The sequence below is a fragment of the Eubalaena glacialis genome, chromosome 7 (genome assembly GCF_028564815.1).
Source record: "Eubalaena glacialis isolate mEubGla1 chromosome 7, mEubGla1.1.hap2.+ XY, whole genome shotgun sequence".
Taxonomy (NCBI): domain Eukaryota; kingdom Metazoa; phylum Chordata; class Mammalia; order Artiodactyla; family Balaenidae; genus Eubalaena; species Eubalaena glacialis.
In genome coordinates, this window is record NC_083722.1 from 57,942,491 (window position 1) to 57,962,893 (window position 20,403).

General features: G+C 38.0%; 1 protein-coding gene and 1 non-coding gene across 11 annotated transcripts in view; both read left to right on the top strand.

Annotated features, from left to right (window-relative positions):
* The window catches only part of RBMS3 (RNA binding motif single stranded interacting protein 3), a 718,572-nt gene that overhangs the window by 303,146 nt on the left and 395,023 nt on the right, over positions 1–20,403 (top strand). The window lies entirely within an intron of this gene.
* LOC133095845 (U6 spliceosomal RNA) lies at positions 19,844–19,950 on the top strand. Its single transcript, XR_009701702.1, has one exon. It is a non-coding gene; the product is annotated as a U6 spliceosomal RNA (small nuclear RNA).

Consider the following 20,403-nt stretch of genomic DNA (forward strand, 5'->3'; position numbering starts at 1 on the left):
AAACTCCTACTCTTTCCCTCCCCCACCCTCCTCCCCCTTCTAATATATTTTTAAATTACAAAGAGAAAAACTGACAAACAACCAGAAGAAAAATGCAGGTTATCTCTAAAGGAATTAATATTAATTTGGCCCCATAGAGTTATTTGCATCACAAAATTTCAAAGGATGATGAAGCAAATTTAGGGAAGCTGTCCTTTAATTCACTTATTTAGAAAATAGTATGCTCCTACTATGTGTCTAGCATTGTGTTAGATACTGAAAATACAATTTATGTTTATAACCTGAAATGATGATCCTTGTATGGAATTAAAAATAATTGATCATCACAATTACATTCAAAGGCTTATGTAAAGCTATAATCTTCAAAATGATTTATACACTGGGCTCTCCCCCTGGAGTTTCTGATTCAGTAGGTCACAGGTAAGTCCCAATAATTTTCATTTCTACTAAGTTCCTACTAGATGCTGATGTAGCTGGTCCAGGAACCACACATCAAGAACCACTGATTTATATTAACTGGAATTTGGGAAGGAAAATAACAAAAATGTTCAGCTGCCTTGGAATGATTACATAGTTGTAGTTGCTGAAATAGTTTTTGAAGATTATTCAATGCTGTAGAAAAATCCCAACATTACAGTTCTGCATAAAGTCAGCATAAAAAATGCATATACCGTGTTCTTTATATAAAGGATACAGTTAAAATGGAAGAGGTAGGCATCAAACAGATTGTCAGGAATTTCAAAACTAGTTAATAGAGATTCTCTCTAGGCCATGTCCTTAATAGTTAATTTTTATTTTCATCTTTATAGCTTTCTGTATTTTCTAAATGAATATGCATTAATTTTATGTTGAGAAAAAGGAAAATAACTCCCCCCAAATTCCTAGTTCAAATGTTGTCTTCTTGGTAAAGCTCCCACCAGCCCTCATCTGAATGCCATCTGTGAATTCTTCTGTCAGCACCTCCTGAAAGCATTCATCACCTTTTATGTCATTCATTAAAAACTGGCTATGCACATTAGCATTTTTAAAGGCTCTGAAAAGTCTCAATGTTTAAAAAAAACTTAATATCATTTACATCAGGATTTTCCAAACATGTTTGTCCATAGAACAGTGCAGAACATCTATTACTGTTCTCAAGAATAAATGGTCCACACAGTGGCATTAGCAACTCTTTGACATTTATTGAATAAATGGATGAAATCAATGAATCAATGAATTATTGGCTAATATGTTACTTATTAATATTTTTCCAAGGGGTGAACCTAAACTCAGAGTGTTCTTTCAAAGGCCATTAGCATTTTAATTTATATGTACTTAAACTTCGAATTCCCTAGGTACTTAACAAACTTTATAAATTGCCTAATGGGTGCAAGGCACCCTGTGACATGCAAAGGTATATTTTACATGGTCAGATCTCAGCCCAGTATTAATTCACTGTTTCTTCACATATCCCAGCCTTCAAAAATATTTAAATCACTTTTCATAGTTGATTGTATATCTACATGATTATTATTTAAATTTAACCAACAGTGAGAATTTCATTCAATATGAGTTAAAATGACAATGGGAGAATCCAAGCATCCTCTCAAAGAAAAGTACAAATACCAGATGGAGTTTCCTGCTTTTTGAAAGTGGATGACACTGTCTTTCCAAACAAATATCGTATGCCAAAAATAAGAGCCCATCTGTATTTTATAATTAATTATTTTCTGTGCCTAAGAATTTTTTTTCTTCTGCATTGGCTACATTCCATCCTATTAGTACCTTAGATTATGGGATTTTTTATAGCTCTTTATGTTTTGCAATTATATGAGTTATATAAAAATATGCAAAAATGTTTGGAAATACTTGGTAACTTAGCAATGAAAATAGTATGAAATGTACTCACGTATAAATAGTAAGCTTCCCAGCACACATACACATATCACCAAAAACAAAAAGTGGAAACAAAAATATCTGAAAGAAGGGAAAAATCAATCATAAAATTTAAATTTGTTATTTTCATGTGAGGATTGCAGAATGCTTTCCCTTGATGCTGCATATATGGCAAGTGCCCCAGAATAGTTTGTTCATGCTCAGAATTAAAAGATGTTGTGATTTTGAAAGGGAAGGAGAATCTGGGGGGGGGGTGACTGGAATTAAAGATGGCATTTTATTATATATATTATATATATATATATTTAATGTATCTATTCCATAACATCTTATGGGAAAACCCAAATGAACTTTTTTGGCCAACCCTATTTAAAATGTCTTAGTGAGTACAAACACTTCCCCTATAATGAGATGAGGAAAACCAAATATTTTAATATGGAATGCCATGCTTAAAATAATCAGACACTTTTAAAACATGACTATCTTCCTTTAATAAATGTAAAAAATAAAACATAGCCCCAGTAGGTTTAGAGTGAAGATCAAGATCACTCAGTGAATTAGAAGAGAAGAGAGTACAGTTGAGCTGACTGTCTGCTCATGTGCATAAATACTGGTCTTGATATGTTGATATGTCAACACAAGCATCACTGTGACTTATCCTTGGGCCACACCTCTTTGTAGTTGAGAAAGTCATTAAAAATATGGCTTTTAATCAACAACATTTGAGGTCTTTACTGACAAAAATAATAATTGATTGCTTATTTTAACAGCATGTCAGGCACTATTTTAGGTGACTTACATACATTAATTCATTTAATCTTCACAACAGTGTAGTGAATTGTAGATAGGCACCATGATTATCTTCATTTTCTGATGAGGAAATGGAGATTCAGAGATTGATAATGAGGATTTGACGCCACACCTTCTGGACTGAGTGCCAGTGCTTAACTGGGCTGCTCTGCTGGTTTCTCAAATGGTGATATATATGTATTTGGGTAAGAAATTGAAATCCACGAATACTATTCCTATAAAATAGATTGACCCAGTGCATGGGGAGGATGGTATAGTATCAACTGATAATAAAGAGAAGTCTGTGTAAAGTTCCTTTTCTTCTTGAACATGATTCAATTTTTCTTAATTTTATGAGCTGGAGGCATTTGAATATCAGAAATCCAACTTTTGGACTAATTTTTGTTTGTTGGCATCAGCCAGGAGTATTCCAGGCAAGACGTGGAAGTACAGTAAGTGGAAGGAAGTGTGGCTAGATGGGCACTGTGGAAAATGGATACAATCGTGACCAAACTAAAGAAGCTGGCAGTTAACTGTTTTCACACAAACCCAGTGCTGCCCAATCTTCTGATTATTAAAGAGAAGCTGAAAAATCTGATTCTTATCTGAAATAACTCAAATTGGAAAACATACTGCAATGAACTAAATGAATTTAAAAAAAAATTAGAAACAGAGCAACTCAAAGAAATCACTTCCCTGGACTGGCACCAGTCAGTACGGAGGAAGTTGTGACGTTGATTGTGGAACCAAGTGTGTGAAGTGATGACTTGTTCCCTGTGGGGATGTTCCAGAAGCTTCCCTGAACCACTTCTCTATCCCTCTCCACACAACCAAGGAACTATTTTCCCCTTTCAATCTACCTTATACTACTTGGTGTAAGGTTGCTTTGGGTACAGAATTTCACATATAATGTTAGAACTTCTGAGGATCTACCTTTGGTTGTTAATCGCAATGCAAGGAGGGTCTTTCTCCATCCCTCTTTCTCCATAGATTTTACTTTGTACAAATATTCCAGCTCAGCTCTATCCTCTGCTAACCCATGCTCCCCCATCATGAGCATGAGCCACCTTTGAATAAAACACCGAATCATTTTCTAGGGAAAATCATCCCATGTTACAAATAGCGTTCCTTCAGGGAAGCCACTCTTGAGATTTCTACAACTTACCTAGATAGTTTCATTTGTGAGTTGGGCTTAAAGATGTGACTTAAAGAACTGGAGGATGGAGACATTTCTTGAAGAAAAACCTAGAAGAGAGGGAGAAAAAAGAGCCAGAAGAAACAAATCAAGGGGTTCGTAAGGTTGTTGATTTTACAGTTTGATCCAAGAGAGATAGGACAGCACCAGGTCTCCTATAGGAGATGATCAGATAAACCTCTAGAAGAGCAGATCCTTGTAGAGGACCCCTTTTTCCATTAATAATCTCTCCTCTTTCCCATTCCTGAGAGCCTTCTTGGAAAGGAACCTACAGGTCTACAGGAAGGAATGCTGTCGATTTGTACATCTGAGCCAGGACTATGCCTATTACTTTGAAAGATGTAGAGGAGGAAAGAGACATCAAATGATAAAATGCCCTCTTAAAACTCTCAGAGATTCCATGCTTTAACCTACTGCCAATTATCCAGAATGCCTGGTGACCATCCTGTGTCTGTCTCTTTTGCCCTTTCAAGGGTCATTCATTAATTCATTTATGCAATCAATGTTTCTCCAGTGACTGTCACATCCCTGCAGGGTAGGGAACCCACACCTAGCTGAACCCTCAGCCAGGATATATCAGTAGGAAATTCTCACATCTTTAATCTTCATTACTACAGGGGGAGCCTCTGGCACAATTATACAAGAAAAATATATTTTAATGTCATATTTTCACTCATTTTTTCAATTTATATATATATTATCGAAGTATAGTTGGTTTACAATGTTGTGTTAGTTTCAGGTGTACAGCAAAGTGATTCAGTTATACATATGTGCATATCTATTCTTTTTCAGATTATTTTCCCTTATAGGTTATTACAAAATATTGAGTATAGTTCCCTGTGCTGTATAGTAGGTCCTTGTTGGTTATTTATTTTACATATAGTAGTGTGTATATGTTAATCCCAAACTAGACATTGTTGACCAATGGATGAATTTTTTTAAAGATCCTTGAATATGTCATGTATAAGTATTATAATTGAAGCACATTTCCTATAAAATGTTTCTGACTTTATGGTTGTTACTTAAAAAAAATATATCTATTACAGAGAAGCCCTGCTGCACAACGTCAGGATTCTAAGGCAACTTATTTATGTGACAATGAGAACATTTCTGCTCACCGAGACTAGGTCACCTCATGTGCAAAATAGGAGCAGTAATACTGAACTTAGAAAGTGTTGGGAGATTTTCCTGAGGTAAACTGTGGAAAAAACTTAATGCTGTGCACAGCACAGAGTATGCAGCTTTTATTTTTATTATTATGTAAATTTTGATATGTATATTTTGGACATTGGAGTGTTTCTTTAATTCAGGAGGTTTAAACCACCCTGCAGAACTTGCCAGAGGAAAGAGGTGGACCACTGATCTCGGAGGTCTGTGGGATGTGGCAGCTTGAAACAGGACCTTAGTCCTTGTCTTCTTTCAAGAAAGAATTCAGCAAAGAGACAGAGAGTATGAAGCAAATAAAGCATTTATTAGAGGCAAGGTCCTCATGGAAGAACGCACGGGCAGACTCAGAGTGAGTCACTCCAACAGGGGTGGCTAAAACTGCTTATATGGTGGCAGTTTTCTGGGTGCCCTCTGGCCAGTCATCCTGCTTGTGCCCACATTTGGTCTGACGCAGGGCCCTCTCCCATGTGCAGGTGCATCTTTCAGCCAAGATGGATTCCAGCACGAGGTTTTCTGGGAGGTTGGCAGGACATATTAGGGGCCGGTGCTGAACCCCCAGGATCTCTTTTGTACATGTGTGGTCTGGGAGGTCTCCTTGACCACAAGAATGAGAAAAATGTGGTCTCCTCATCTTTTATTCAAGCAGAGCTCTGCTCCTGTCGTTATCTTTATCTTGAGTGTCAACAGGAGGCTGCAGCTGCTCAGCTTGGGGCCCAGCTATCACCTGCCTCACTACTACTCTCCAGCCCCACTTTTTATATTCTAGGATGGAAGTCACCCTCTGTAATGTAGTGTCAGCTGGGCAAGTCAGCTTCTAGAAAGACAATGCTATCAGCTTGGATCTAGATACAAGTCAACTCTATCATTTCCAAGAAAAGAATATCTTTCAAAAATCAATCTTAAAATATCTGATGTTACTGAAACTGTCACTGCTTCACTTCCTAGAAGAGGGTGCTTTGGGCAACAGGAATTTCCTGTAGTTTTTTTTTTTTTCATCCTTTCCTTCTTCATACAGATAGAAAGCAAGCTCTCTTAGGTCAATCTTTGTGTGTTTTTTCCATGTGTATTTGAAGCCCAGAAGGAATTCAAAGCTTCCTGTTCATTTGCAGAAGAAATTGATACAAAACGAAGAAGAGGGAAATGTATTCTCCCCTCACCAGCAGTTTGGAAAAGGAAACTTAAATTATGTCCCCAAACATTTATTTACCTCGTATGTGGTATTTGTTGAATGGCTAGAGGACCTTAGGGTACAGGGAAAGGAAAGCTTTTAGAAGCTTATAGAAAATGAGTTCTTATTGTAGTATTACTGTGTCAGAAAGAAAAAATAAAAACGTTTCTGGCTTGTGCCACAGTTTGTGAATTTTTGAGAACATTTTCAAGGTCAAGTTTCTAAGAGCAGGACTTGAAAACGGTTATCTCACTACCTTCACCATGGTCCTGCTTCACTGCGGGTTCTGAAAGCCTCTCAGCTGCACTTCTTTGTGGACATCACTGGTCTTGGTGTTTCTTGGTCCCTTCAGATGAGCCATCAGTTCACTTTTTTTCCTTCTGCTGAGCAGTATTTTTCCTGGGCCCTTTTGTTAAGTCACAGTAAACGAGGTGAGCAACCAGCAGGCCCGTGACACAAAGTCGTTTATTGATTTGAAAACAGCACTTGTCTCACCTCACCTTAAAATCCTAGAGCACAAAACTTCAGTTCCTCAAAAACAGCCAAAGCATTAACACCAAAACACTTCAGTCCTGTTTTCAGGGCACTTTGGACATAATTAGAAAAGAGAACCCTGCCTTATTATGATAATAATAACTCTTTTTAGTCATGGTGACTTTGACATCCAGCATCTTCCAGGTCTTTCTGGAAGTTAAATATTTTGTCTTGTTGCCCCAAAATGCATAAACACAGATCAGGCCAGTGCTGCCATTTGGGGGTTGGTGTGGCAAATTTACAAGACTCTGTTGCTTTTAAATTATATAATGATGAAAGGGCATTTTATTTATTTTTAATAAATTTATTTATTTATTTATCATTCACTTTTGGCTGTGTTGGGTCTTTGTTGCTGCACGGGCCTTCTCTAGTTGCGGCGAGCAGGGGCTACCCTGCATTGCAGTGCGTGGGCTTCTCATTGCAGTGACTGGTGAAAGCAGAGGTATTTAATTTGTATGAATTTACCATTCATTCTTTCACTCACTCATTTCCTCATTTTTTCAGTGACTAATCTGAACCAGAAAGTGTCCCAAGTCTTGGTGATTTGTCCAGTTATGAGCAGAACCATCCTGTTGTCTATTATCTTGTCCCTAACAGTCTGTTAGGATAAAATACACAAATAAAGTAATCCACAGATAGTGTCCAGCACAGCGAAGGACTTTAACAGCATGTGGTGATAGAGGCTCATGGAGGAGAGGGAGAATCCAGGTATGTACAGTCTAGGAGAGGAGCATTCCAGCCAGCGGGAACAGCAGGTGCAAAGGCCCTGAGGCATCATGGCCCGACTATCATGAGAGGGCATGAGGTTGGTGTAAAATTGTTCAGAGGTTCCAGGCTGTGCAAGGTCAGATCGTTCGTTCACGCAGCTCCTTCCCCAGCCCCTCCTCTTTGGTCTACGTTAGCAGTCCCAGAAAAGATTTTGAACTCACCCTTTACTTACCTGGCTCCAAATCTTTGCTCACACTAAAATGCCCTTTCCTTCTCATCTCTAAATGTTTTCATTATGCTGAGCAAAAAACAAAAACAGAAAAAAGGGTACACACTTGTGACTCTGTTTGTATGAGATGCTGGAACAGGCACCATTCACCTCTACTGACAGGAGACAGATCAGTGTTTGGGAGGCTGGCAGCTGGGGAGGGGTGACTATAAGGGGGAAAGGGGAACTTTGGGGGATGAGGAAAGTGCTGAATCTTGATTGTTATGGTGGTTATACAGGTGAAAGTATTTGTCAAAACTCATCAAACTGTACACTGAAATGGGCATTTATCATATGTAAATTATACTTCAATAAAGTTGAGTAAGAAGTTATAAAATAAGAAAAAGGAAGGTATTAAAAAGCTCCAGTTCCATCTCCCTTGTCTCTCCCCTCAGAAATAAGCTTTCCTTTCCCTCCAGCATCGTGCTGTGTGCCATAGGTTTTTGTGCTTTGATATACACACCACATACAGCCCTTAAGGAGTATGGGGGTGTCACACAGGCTGGTTCCCCTTTGGGCTTGCTTGTCCCCTTAGGAGAGAATCTGCATCTTGTTTGTCTTTTTCTCCTCATATCACCTTCCTCGGAACTCAGAAGAGGACCTCACTGAACACTTGGTCAATCAGTAGCAAAATTTTCATATTTAAGTCCTGCCTGGTTCCCAAAAAGGATGAACAGAAAACAAAACTGATTTCCAGGGGTTGATGAGTGGATGGGCTGGAGCCCACATCCTGGCTCCATGTGTAAAAATTGGGGGCAGAGTGGGTATTCGACTCATCTTCACACCCGTACTTGCTTATTGATGTAGTGAGATGCTTGTGATGGCTTCTCTGTCCTCCAGTAGGTAAATGCTGTGTTGACTGTCTGCATTATGCTTCTTAATGGTCCATTATTCCTCTGCAGAGAGTCCAGTGGTAGAATCAGTGTTGGCAAGCGGCACAGGGTGGACACGACAGCATGATAGGAAGAGAGCTATTATGTCCCATTATTACATCGAGTGAAGGGTAATTGAAGGAGCATGTGGTCTGTCACAGAGCTGCCCCTTGGGTTGTTATGTGGAAAGCTCTTAAATCAGCCCTCCTTTGCTTATTCTTCAGAAATCTTTTCCCCTTCCCACTTCCCCTCTCCCTATGCAATTTTTGGTGTTCCAAACTGGCTGATAACCTGGAATATTAGCTTTTCAAAATGTGACACAGAAGTTCACCCATTCCTTCCAACTCATAACACTTTAAAATTGTGACTCCAAATTATTCCTGTAAAAATAGCTGATCTTTATGACTCCTGGGGGATTTCTTATTTTAATCTGAAACCTTCCAAAGTGGTTCAGTTTTGTGGAAATGATGGAGGAATGTCTGCTCTTAGCAGTTTTTGTGTTCAAGGGCAAATCAACCTCTGTGCTTGCTAACTCTAATTTTCCAAGGGTTATGAGACTTTAATTTGATTCTTTATCCAGTGTGCATAAAATGTTCACTGGAATTTGCATAATACATTTATTGTATAATCACTCTTCACATTGGTTACCTGCTTCTTCAAATGAACAGTACTTTTTTAAGGGAATATATTAATGTAGGGCCAATTTGAACTTTGTAACTGAACAGAATTAAGTATATCTCTGAAGGACAAATATATGGGAGAGAGAGGGAGGGCATGCAGTTGTCCTGAACTTGGTTATTATATAAAAATAGCCCCAATCCTATATTTTCAAATATTCATTTTGCAAATATAAGCAGGGGCAGCATTGCTGTCTTTAAAAATATAAAAAGATGTTATGTGGAAAATGTAATACACCTGCCGGGCTTGTGTCATCTTAGAATGTATTTAAGGCGAGTGGATTAAATCAGTGTGCAGATTTCAGCACAGTCTGAGAAGGTGAGGGCGTTGGAGAGAGAGGATGCTTAGGCAGTAGGCCAGATGCTTTAAAGGCATTTAAATTTATTCAGTTCCCAGAGCCAACGTATAATTAAGGTAATATTATTATTAACCTTAATTTTGGTTGTGTGTTCTGTGCCTTTGGACTCAATGCTATCACATAGCATATTTGAAGATTAGGTAGAGGTTGGATGAGATGATCCCCATTTTCTTCCGTTTTATGAAATGGTGTGTGCAGTCCTGACTTGACCAGTGGCTGGTTGCAGACCAGGGTGTCTCAGTCGTTTTTTCTTTGTCCTTTTTTTTTTTTTTTGCTGCACCACACAGCACATGGAATCTTAGTTCCCCAACCAGGGATCGAACCCGTGCCCCTTGCATTGGAAGCACGGAGTCTTAACTACTGGACCGCCAGGGAAGTCCTGGGTATCTCAGTCTTTAATGTTCATTCAGGTACCTGGAGATCTTGTCAACATGTAAAGCCTGATTTAGTAGCTCCAGGGTGGGCCTGACATTCTGATTTCTGACAAACTCCTAAGTGATGTCGTTGCTGCTGGTCCTCAGATCCCATGTAGAGTAGCAAAGTAGAAAACCTCTCAGGGGGCAGGTTGAAGATGGCGGAGTAGAAGGACGTGTGCTCACTCTCTCTTGTGAGAACACCAGAATCACAACCAACTGCTGAACAGTCATTGACAGGAAGACATTGGAACTCACCAAAAAAGATACCCCACATCCAAAGACAAAGGGAAGCCACAGTGAGATGGTAGGAGGGGCGCAATCACAATAAAATCAAATCCCATAACTGCAGGGTGGGTGACTCACAAACTGGAGAACAATTATACAACAGAAGTCCACCCACTGGAGAGAAAGTTCTGAGCCCCATGTCAGGCTTCCCAACCTGGGGTTCCAGCAACAGGAGGAGGAATTCCCAGAGAATCGGATTTTAAAGGCTAGTAGGATTTGATTGCAGGACTTCGACAGGGCTGGGGGAAACACAGGCTCCACGCTTGGAGGACACACACAAAGTAAAGTGCACATCAGGGCCCAGGGGGAAGGAGCAGTGACCCCATAGGAGACTGAACCAGACCTACCTGCTAGTGTTAGAGGGTCTCCTGCAGAGGCAGGGGGTGGCTGTGGCTAACCACAGGGACAAGGACACTGGCAACAGAAGTTCTAGGAAGTACTCCTTGGTGTGAGCCCTCCTGGGGTCTGCCATTAGCCCCACCAAAGGGCCTGTAGGCTCCAGGGCTGGGTCGCCTCAGGCCAAACAGCCAACAAGGAGGGAACTCAGCCCCACCCATCAACAGACAAATGAATTAAAGTTTTACTGAGCTCTGCCCACCAGAGCAACACCCAGCTCTACCCACCACCAGTCCCTCCCATCAGAGAGCTTGGACAAACCTCTTAGATAGCCTCATCCACCAGAGGGCAGACAGCAGAAGCAAAAAGAACTACAATTCTGCAGCCTGTGGAACAAAAACCACATTCACAGAAAGACAGACAAAATGAAAAGGCAGAGGACTATATACCAGATGAAGGAACAAGATAAAACCCCAGAAAAATAACTAAATGAAGTGAAAATAGGCAACCTTCCAGAAAAAGAATTCAGAATAATGATAGTGAAGATGATCCAGGACTTCAGAAAAAGAATGGAGGCAAATATCGAGAAGATGCAAGAAATGATTAACAAAGACCTAGAAGAATTAAAGACAAACACCTAGAAGAATTAAAGAACAAACAAACAGAAATGAACAATACAATAACTGAAATGAAAAATAAACTAGAAGGAATCAATAGCAGAATCACAGAAGCAGAAGAACGGATAAGTGACCTAGAAGACAGAATGGTGGAATTCACTACTGTGGAAGAGAATAAAGAAAAAAGAATGAAACGAAAGGAAGACAGCCTAAGAGACCTCTAGGACAACATTAAATGCACCAACATTTGCATTATAGGGGTCCCAGAAGGAGAAGAGAGAGAGAAAGGACCTGAGAAAATATATGAAGAGATTATAGTCGAAACTCCCTAAAATGGGAAAGGAAATAGCCACCCAAGTTCAGGAAGTGCAGAGAGTCCCAGGCAGGGTAAACCCAAGGAGAAACACACCTAGACACATAGGAATCAAACTGACAAAAATTAAAGACAAAGAAAAGTTATTAAGAGCAACAGGGGAAAAACAACAAATAACATACAAGGGAAGTCCCACAAGGTTAACAGCTGATTTCTCAGCAGAAACTGTACAAGCCAGAAGGGAGTGGCACGATATATTTAAAGTGATGAAAAGGAAGAAACTACAACCAAAATTACTCCACCTGGCAAGGATCTCATTCACATTTGATGGAGAAATCAAAAGCTTTACAGACAAGCAAAAGCTAAGAGAATTCAGCACCACCAAACCAGCTCTACAACAAATGCTAAAGGAACTTCTCTAAGTGGGAAACACAAGAGAAGAAAAGGACCTACAAAAACAAGCCCAAAACGATTAAGAAAATGGTAATAGGAACACACATATCAATAATTACCTTAAATGTGAATGGATTAAATGCTCCAACCAAAAGACACAGGCTCGCTGAATAGGTACAAAAACAAGACCTATATATATGCTGTCTACAAGAGACCCACTTCGGACCTAGGGACACATACAGACTGAAAGTGAGGGAATGGAAGAAGATATTCCATGCAAATGGAAATCACAAGAAAGCTGGAGTAGCAATACTCATATCAGATAAAACAGACGTTAAAATAAAAATGTTACAAGAGACAAGGAAGGACACTACATAATGATCAAGGGATCAATCCAAGGAAAGATATAGCAATTATAAATATATATGCACCCAACATAGGAGCACCTCAATACATAAAGCAAATGTTAACTGCTATAAAAGAGGAAATCGATAATAACACAATAATAGTGAGGGACTTCAACACCTCACTTACACCAATGGACAGATCATCCAGATAGAAAATTAATAAGGAAACACAAGCTTTAAATGACACAATAGACCACATAGATTTAATTGATATTTATAGGGCATTCCATCCAAAAACAGCACATTACACTTTCTTCTCAAGTGCACATGGAACATTCTCCAGGATAGATCACATATCAAGACTCGGTAAATTCAAGAAAATTGAAATCATATCAAGCATCTTTTCCAACTACAACGCTATGAGATTAGAAATAAATTACAGGAAAAAAAATGTAAAAAACAGAAATACATAGAGGCTAAACAATGCATTATTAAATAACCAAGAGATCACTGAAGAAATCAAAGAGGAAATCAAAAAATACCTAGAGAGAAATGGCAATGAAAACACGACAATCCAAAACCTATGGGATGCAGCAAAAGCAGTTCTAAGAGGGAAGTTTATAGCAATACAATCCTACCTCAAGAAACAAGAAAAATCTCAAGTAAACAATGTAACCTTACACCTAGAAGAACTAGAGAAAGAAGAACAAACAAAACCCAAAGTTAGTAGAGGGAAAGAAATCATAAAGATCAGAGCAGAAATAAATGAAATAGAGACAAAGAAAACAATACCAAAGATCAATAAAAGTTGGTTGTTTGAGAAGATAGAAAGAATTGATAAACCTGTAGCCAGACTTATCAAGAAAAAGAGGGAAAGGACTCAAATCAATAAAATTAGACATGAAAAAGGAGAAGTTGCAACACACAGCACAGAAATACAAAGCATCATAAGAGACTACTACAAGCAACTCTATGCCAATAAAATGGACAACCTGGAAGAAATGGACAAATTCTTAGAAAGGTATAACCTTCCAAGACTGAACCAGGAAGAAATAGAAAATATGAACAGACCAATCACAAGTAATGAAATTGAAACTGGGATTAAAAATCTTCTAACAAACAAAAGTCCAGGGCCAGATGGCTTCACAGGTGAATTCTATCAAACATTTAGGGAAGAGCTAACACCCATCCTTCTCAAACTCTTCCAAAAACTTGCAGAGGAAGGAACACTCCCAAACTCATTCTATGAGGCCACCATCACCATGATACCCAAACCTGACAAAGATACTACAAAAAAAGAAAATTACAGACCAATATTACTGATGCAAAAATCGTCAGCAAGATACTAGCAAACAGAATCCCAAAACACTTTAAAAGGATCATACACCATGATCAAGTGGGATTTATCCCAGGGATGCAAGGATTCTTCAATATATGCAAATCAATCAATGTGATACACCATATTAACAAATTAAAGAGGAAAAACCATATGATCATGTCAATTGATGCAGAAAAAGCTTTTGACAGAATTCAACACCCATTTATGATAAAGACTCTCCAGAAAGTGGACATAGAGGGAACCTACCTCAACATAATAAAGGCCGTATATGACAAACCCAGAGCAACATCATTCTCAATGGTGAAAAACTGAAAGCATTTCCTCTAAGATCAGGAACAAGACAAGGATGTCCACTCTCACCATTATTATTCAACATAGTTTTGGAAGTCCTAGCCACGGCAATCAGAGAAGAAAAAGAAATACAAGGAATCCAAATTGGAAAAGAAAAAGTTAAAGTGTCACTGTTTGCAGATGACATGATACTATACATAGAGAATCCTAAAGATGCCACCAGAAAACTACTAGATCTAATCAATGAATTTGATAAAGTTTCAGGATACAGAATTAATGCACAGAAATCTCTTGCATTCCTATGCACTAAAAACAAAAGATCAGAAAGAGAAGTTAAGGAAACAATGCCATTCATCATTGCAACAAAAAGAATAAAATACTTAGGAATAAACCTACCAAAGTAGGTAAAAGACCTGTACTCAGAAAAGTATAAGACACTGATGAAAGAAACCAAAGATGACACAGACACATGGAGAGATATACCATGTTCTTGGGTTGGAAGAATCAATACTGTGAAAATTACTATTCTACCCAAAGCAATCTATAGATTCAGTGCAATCCCTATCAAATTACCAGTGCCATTTTTCATAGAACTAGAACAAAACATCTTAAAATTTGTATGGAACAGAAAAGACCCTGAATAAACAAAGCAATCTTGATGGACATAAATGGAGCTGGAGGAATCAGACTCCCTGACTTCAGACAATACTACAGAGCTACAGTAATCAAGACAATATGATACTGGCACAAAAACAGAACTATAGATCAATGGAACAGGATAGAAAGCCCAGAGATAAACCTATGCACCTGTGGTCAACTAATCTATGACAAAGGAGGCAAGGATATACAATAGAGAAAAGACAGTCTCTTCAATAAGTGGTGCTGGGAAAACTGGACAGCTACATGTAAAAGAATGAAATTAGAATGAAATCCCTAACACCATACACAAAAATCAACTCAAAATGGATTAAAGACCTAAATGTGAGACTGGACACTATAAAACTCTTAGGGGAAAACATAGGAAGAACACTCTTTGACATACATCACAGCAAGATCTTTTTTGACCCACCTCCTAGAGTAATGGAAGTAAAAACAAAAATAAACAACTGGGACGTAATGAAACTTAATAGCTTTTGCATAGCAAAGGAAACCATAAACAAGATGAAAAGACAACACTCAGAATGGGAGAAAATATTTGCAAGCAAATCAACGGACAAAGGATTAATCTCCAAAATATATAAACAGCTCATGCAGCTCAATTTTAAAAAAAAACCTAATCAAAAAAGGGCAGAAGACCTAAATAGACATTTCTCCAAAGAAGACATACAGATGGCCAAGAGGCACATGAAAAGATGCTCAACATCACTAATTATTAGGGAAATTAATTATTTCATGCAAGTGAAAACCACAATGAGGTATCACCTCACACCAGTTAGAATGGGCATCATCAGAAAATCTATAAACAACAAAGCTGGAGAGGGTGTGGAGAAAAGGGAACACTCTTGCACTGTTGGTGGGAATGTAAATTGATACAGCCACTATGGAGAACAGTATGGAGGTTCCTTAAAAACTAAAAATAGAATTACCATATGACCCAGCAATCCCACTACTGGGCATATATCCAGAGAAAAGCATAATTCAAAAAGACACATGCACCCGAATGTTCATTGCAGCACTATTTACAATAGCCAGGTCATGGAAGCAACCTAAATGTTCATTGACGAATGGATAAAGAAGTTGTGGTACATATATACAATGGAATATTACTCAGCCATAAAAAGGAACGAAATTGGGTCATTTGTAGAGACATGGATGGAGCTAGAGACTGTCATACAGAGTGAAGTATGTCAGAAAGAGAGAAACAAATATCATATATTAGCGCATATATGTGGAATCTAGAAAAATGGTACAGATGAACTGGTTTGCAAGGCAGAAATAGAGACACAGATGAAGAGAACAAATGTATGGACCCCAAGGTGGGAAAGGGGAGGGTGGTGGTGGGATGAATTAGGAGATTGGGATTGACATATATACAGTAATATGTATAATATAGGTAACTAATAAGAACCTGCTGTATAAAAAAAATAAATTAAAAAAAAAAAAACCTCTCAGGAGGCCACTCTGGGTTCTGCTTGTAGAGCCACTTCCCTAGTGATCCAGGTCCTGATCCTACTTAGGATCATTTTATATCCTAGTCATTGTTCCCTAAATTGCATCTCAACCAGCATCTTCTAGGATCATGAAATCCTAGTTTCTTTAGACAACCAGGATTATTCAAGCAGGCTCTGCCTGTAAGAGTAAAGACCTCAGCTGTAAGTCATGGATCACCAGCTATCAGAGGGACTCAAAAGAGTTGGTGCAATCAGCTACTGTACCAATTTACAAATTATGGTCAAATTACCTTGGGAAAAACATGTCTTTGATTGTTGAAAAAGATTGTACTTTCAACTTATAAATGAATGTGCAGTCATGAGTATAATGGCATGACTATTCAAACTCTTGGCATCCTTTCTGAATCACAGAGCTGTAATTTTGCCTCCTAAGATCCTGATATATTTCCAAAATTCCTTTGAGATAGATCCAACTTTATTGCAATGAGAAAGAAAACGGGCTTCCAATCCCTATATTTCAGGAGGGTATCGTTTGAATTTGATTTGACTGGTTTCTGATATCTTTGGTTTGTAATGCCTAAGGGTCTTTCTTTGAAACATCTTTGAAAGAATCAAAAAACTTAAGAAAAACCACTCTCTAAAGTCTAGGAGGCTTTGAAAGTATTGCCTATTACTATTTTATTAATTTAAAAAATCTTTCAAAATATTGGAATAAAATCAGTTTTGCAAAGTAGGAATCATTTGGCTAAGGCATAATGTATAGCTCAGAAATCTTTAAGAAAGAGTTGGTCAGTTGGGATGCTGAAAATAAGAGATTAATGGTATTTTAGAGATTCACATTTATCGACCAGGAAATGTAGTCACATATGTTATTAAGAGAAAAAAAAAAACATAAAAATGTGTGTATAAAGTGGCACCATTTTGGTTAAAAATAAAGGAAAAAATAAGGTAACAATTTACTTAGCTTTAGGAAGTGGCATCATGGCTAATTTTTCTCCATATCAACTGAAATTTCCAATAAAATTGTATGACTTTTAAAATTAAAAGAAAACAACACTCCTATTTATTTTTAGGAGAAAATGGACAATTGTGGAGCCATTTACAAAATCTTACAAATGTTTTTCATTTCATGATTTTTATAGCAGAAATTATTTTATTTCTATATAAATCCCTAAGTGCTTCTAATACATACAAAAGTAAGAACTCAAGAATTAGTTCTAGTTGTTTTTTCAAGTTAGAACACAGACAGACTCATTGGACAATTTCTTGGGAAGTTGGACCAGAGCATTAAGGTCTAGGTAGAAAAGAAATTTCATTTCATTGAATAATGTTTTGTTTGGCATGATTTTTATATTTTATTTTTAATCTTTTTAATCACGTGCATGTGTTATTTTCAATTGTCTACATGTACACTTAAGTTTCTTTGTTTTCTAGATTCGAATACAAAACTAGAATTGTATTTGGTATATCAGGTGGGTTGGAGAGAAGTAATTTAGGGTCCAAGAGGATGTCAAAGCCACCACTTACAGTGACAGAGACAGTACTTGTGGACATTTATTTTAAATATTTGGAATTTGGCATATAAATATATGACTGAAGACTGTTTCCAGTAAAACATGGGTATATGTTAGGAAATGCATGACTTATTAGACAGAAGCTTCCCGAGGGTTTCAAAGTGAGTTTTGTCAAAGATTTGGAAGTAGGAAATCATGGATGGAACCCTTTCCCAGGAAAATAATGGTGTTCAAAGGGACGCAGGGCTTGGTACAGAAATAGAGGTGAATTGACAAGTCTGTGGAGGGACTAGCTAGATTGTAGACTGTAACAAAAACAAAGGCACACAGGTGCATACCTCTTCAAAGGGTTACCTGTATGTAGGATTCACTTTCTCTTCCTTCCTTCTTGCAGTGAGCTGCTTAATGCATCCTTCTGGGTGGTTACCTAGTTGCACTACAGTGTCCACCCTCTAAAGGTGAATGTGCCATAGGGCAGGAGATGTCTCTGCTGTAGAAGGATGTGTAAGACTACAAACATGCTTTCCAGGCCATTGGCTGGAGGCATTGAGTGAGTGTGGATTAAAGTACTTGGGGGGGGGGTGGGGAAGGGGAGATTGTCCTTCCATCTATCCTCACACACTGAGGCCATCAACTCTGCTCTTCTGATGGAGGAATAGTTTACAGTTCTACCTGCCTGTAAGGCCAGAGCAAAGAGAGGGGGGGAAAGATGGGCACCCAGGAATAAAACCATAGTTTTGCCTACTGTGGGCTAGGATTGCAGAGCTATAATTAGAGTATTCAGTTACAGCTTGCTTCCATCATACGTACAGACTCAGTGGAATTGTTTTATCAATACCCTGGCCTGCTCCTGCGGCCACAATGCATTATACACTTACACATCCCACTGCTGTTGATGGCAGAGACACTTAGGACCAAAGGTTCACATGAGACATATATTTTATATGTGTCCTTGAACAAAGGAAAGGAAAACTTTGCAAGATGATTCACAGAGGTTAATCTATCCATTTACAGCCAAGCAGACTGCTCCCTTAATCTCTACAATATTATAATAAAATCATGGCTGGTTTAGTCGAAAACCTTGACAAATCAGTGAGTTTCTTTAATCTCAGTAAAGCATAATGATCTCTCTAAGCCCATTAAATAATGATCCTGATCCTAATTTTGACTTTATTCAGTAGAAAGAAGCAATTTCTCTCATTTAAAAATCATTTGAACAGGGTGAGAAGGGAAGTGAGTTTTGGGATTTGAATCTGTGTTTGGTTTAATAAGACTCTCTGTGCACCATAACTGTAATAAGAAGTGTCCCATTTTCAAGCGGCATGCCACTAAGTATGTTGCTCCCTAAATTCGTCTGTCTTTTGTAATTGTCTTATTCTGCAGGGAAATGCCACTTGGGACCTAATTTCTTTTCCCTAGCCCTCACTTTTGTCATTTGCTCTCAAAATGTACTGAGTTTGCCCCCACCTGGAAGAAATATTTGCTATCTTAGAACACTAGCACTTTCTTTTCACCTTTTATGTGATACTAATTCCTCCCTATATTTTGTATTTAACTTAATGCGTTTCTATTTTGCACAAAAACAGGAAAACAGAAAGATAGACTAATGCACACATAAATGTAGAATGTGGATAGTTTTACCATCATGCTGCTCAGTGAGAAGGGACCTGACTCAGGTATTCAGCTCTGATGAACAGAGCTGTGCACACAAAACCACGCATATTATACTCAGTGAAAACATGCCATTTTGCATACGCTCACTGACGTAACCCCATGCATAAGAGGACCCTCCACTGTATTTAAATGTCTTTATCTATCCTACTAGCCCATAAACTCCTTGACAGGAAGGGCCATGTCAGAGTATCTTGGTTTTCCCTGCAGCATCAAACACACTATCTTCTTTGTACATAGTAGATGTTTAGTAAATTAAGTAATAGTAATATATACCACATTGTCTTTATACAATGGACTATTACTCAGCCATAAAAAAGAATGAAATAATGCCGTTGGCAGCAACATGGATGGACCTAGAGATTGTCATACTAAGTGAAGAAAGACAGAGAAAGACAAATGTCATATGATATCACTTATATGTGGAATCTAAAAAAATGATACAAATGAACTTATTTACAAAAGAGAAATAGACTCACAGACATAGAAAACAAACTTACAGTTACCAAAGGAGAAAGGGATGGAGGAGGGATAAATTAGGAGTTTGGGATTAGCAGATACAAACTACTAGATATAAAATAGGTAAACAACAAGGACCGTGCTCGCTTCGGCAGCACATATACTAAAATTGGAACGATACAGAGAAGATTAGCATGGCCCCTGCGCAAGGATGACACGCAAATTCGTGAAGCGTTCCATATTTAAAAAAAAAAAAAAAAAACAAGGACCTATTGTATAGCACAGGGAACTATATTCAGTATTCTGTAATAAACTATAAAGGTATATATATATATTCAGAATATGTATATTCTGAATTACTTTGCTGTACACCTGAAACTAACATAACATTGTAAATCAACTATATTTCAATTTAAAAATAATAAAAATTTTAAAATAAAAAATAAAATAAAATTAAGATTAAATAATAATAATAGGAAAGTCACATCATGGTTCAGAAGTGTCCCTCATAACAGGTCAATTCTATTCCAAAAACTGATGTCTTATTTTAGTGTTTCTGGCACTAGAATATCAGAATGTTTAGGTAATTAAGCTCAGAAGTCAGGGGAAGAGAATGAAGCAATCTGTTTCCTGTATGGTGGACCCTGTTACCCACCTTATTTGCCTCCGTTTGCTAAGTGTCTGAAGGCTGCAGCCCTT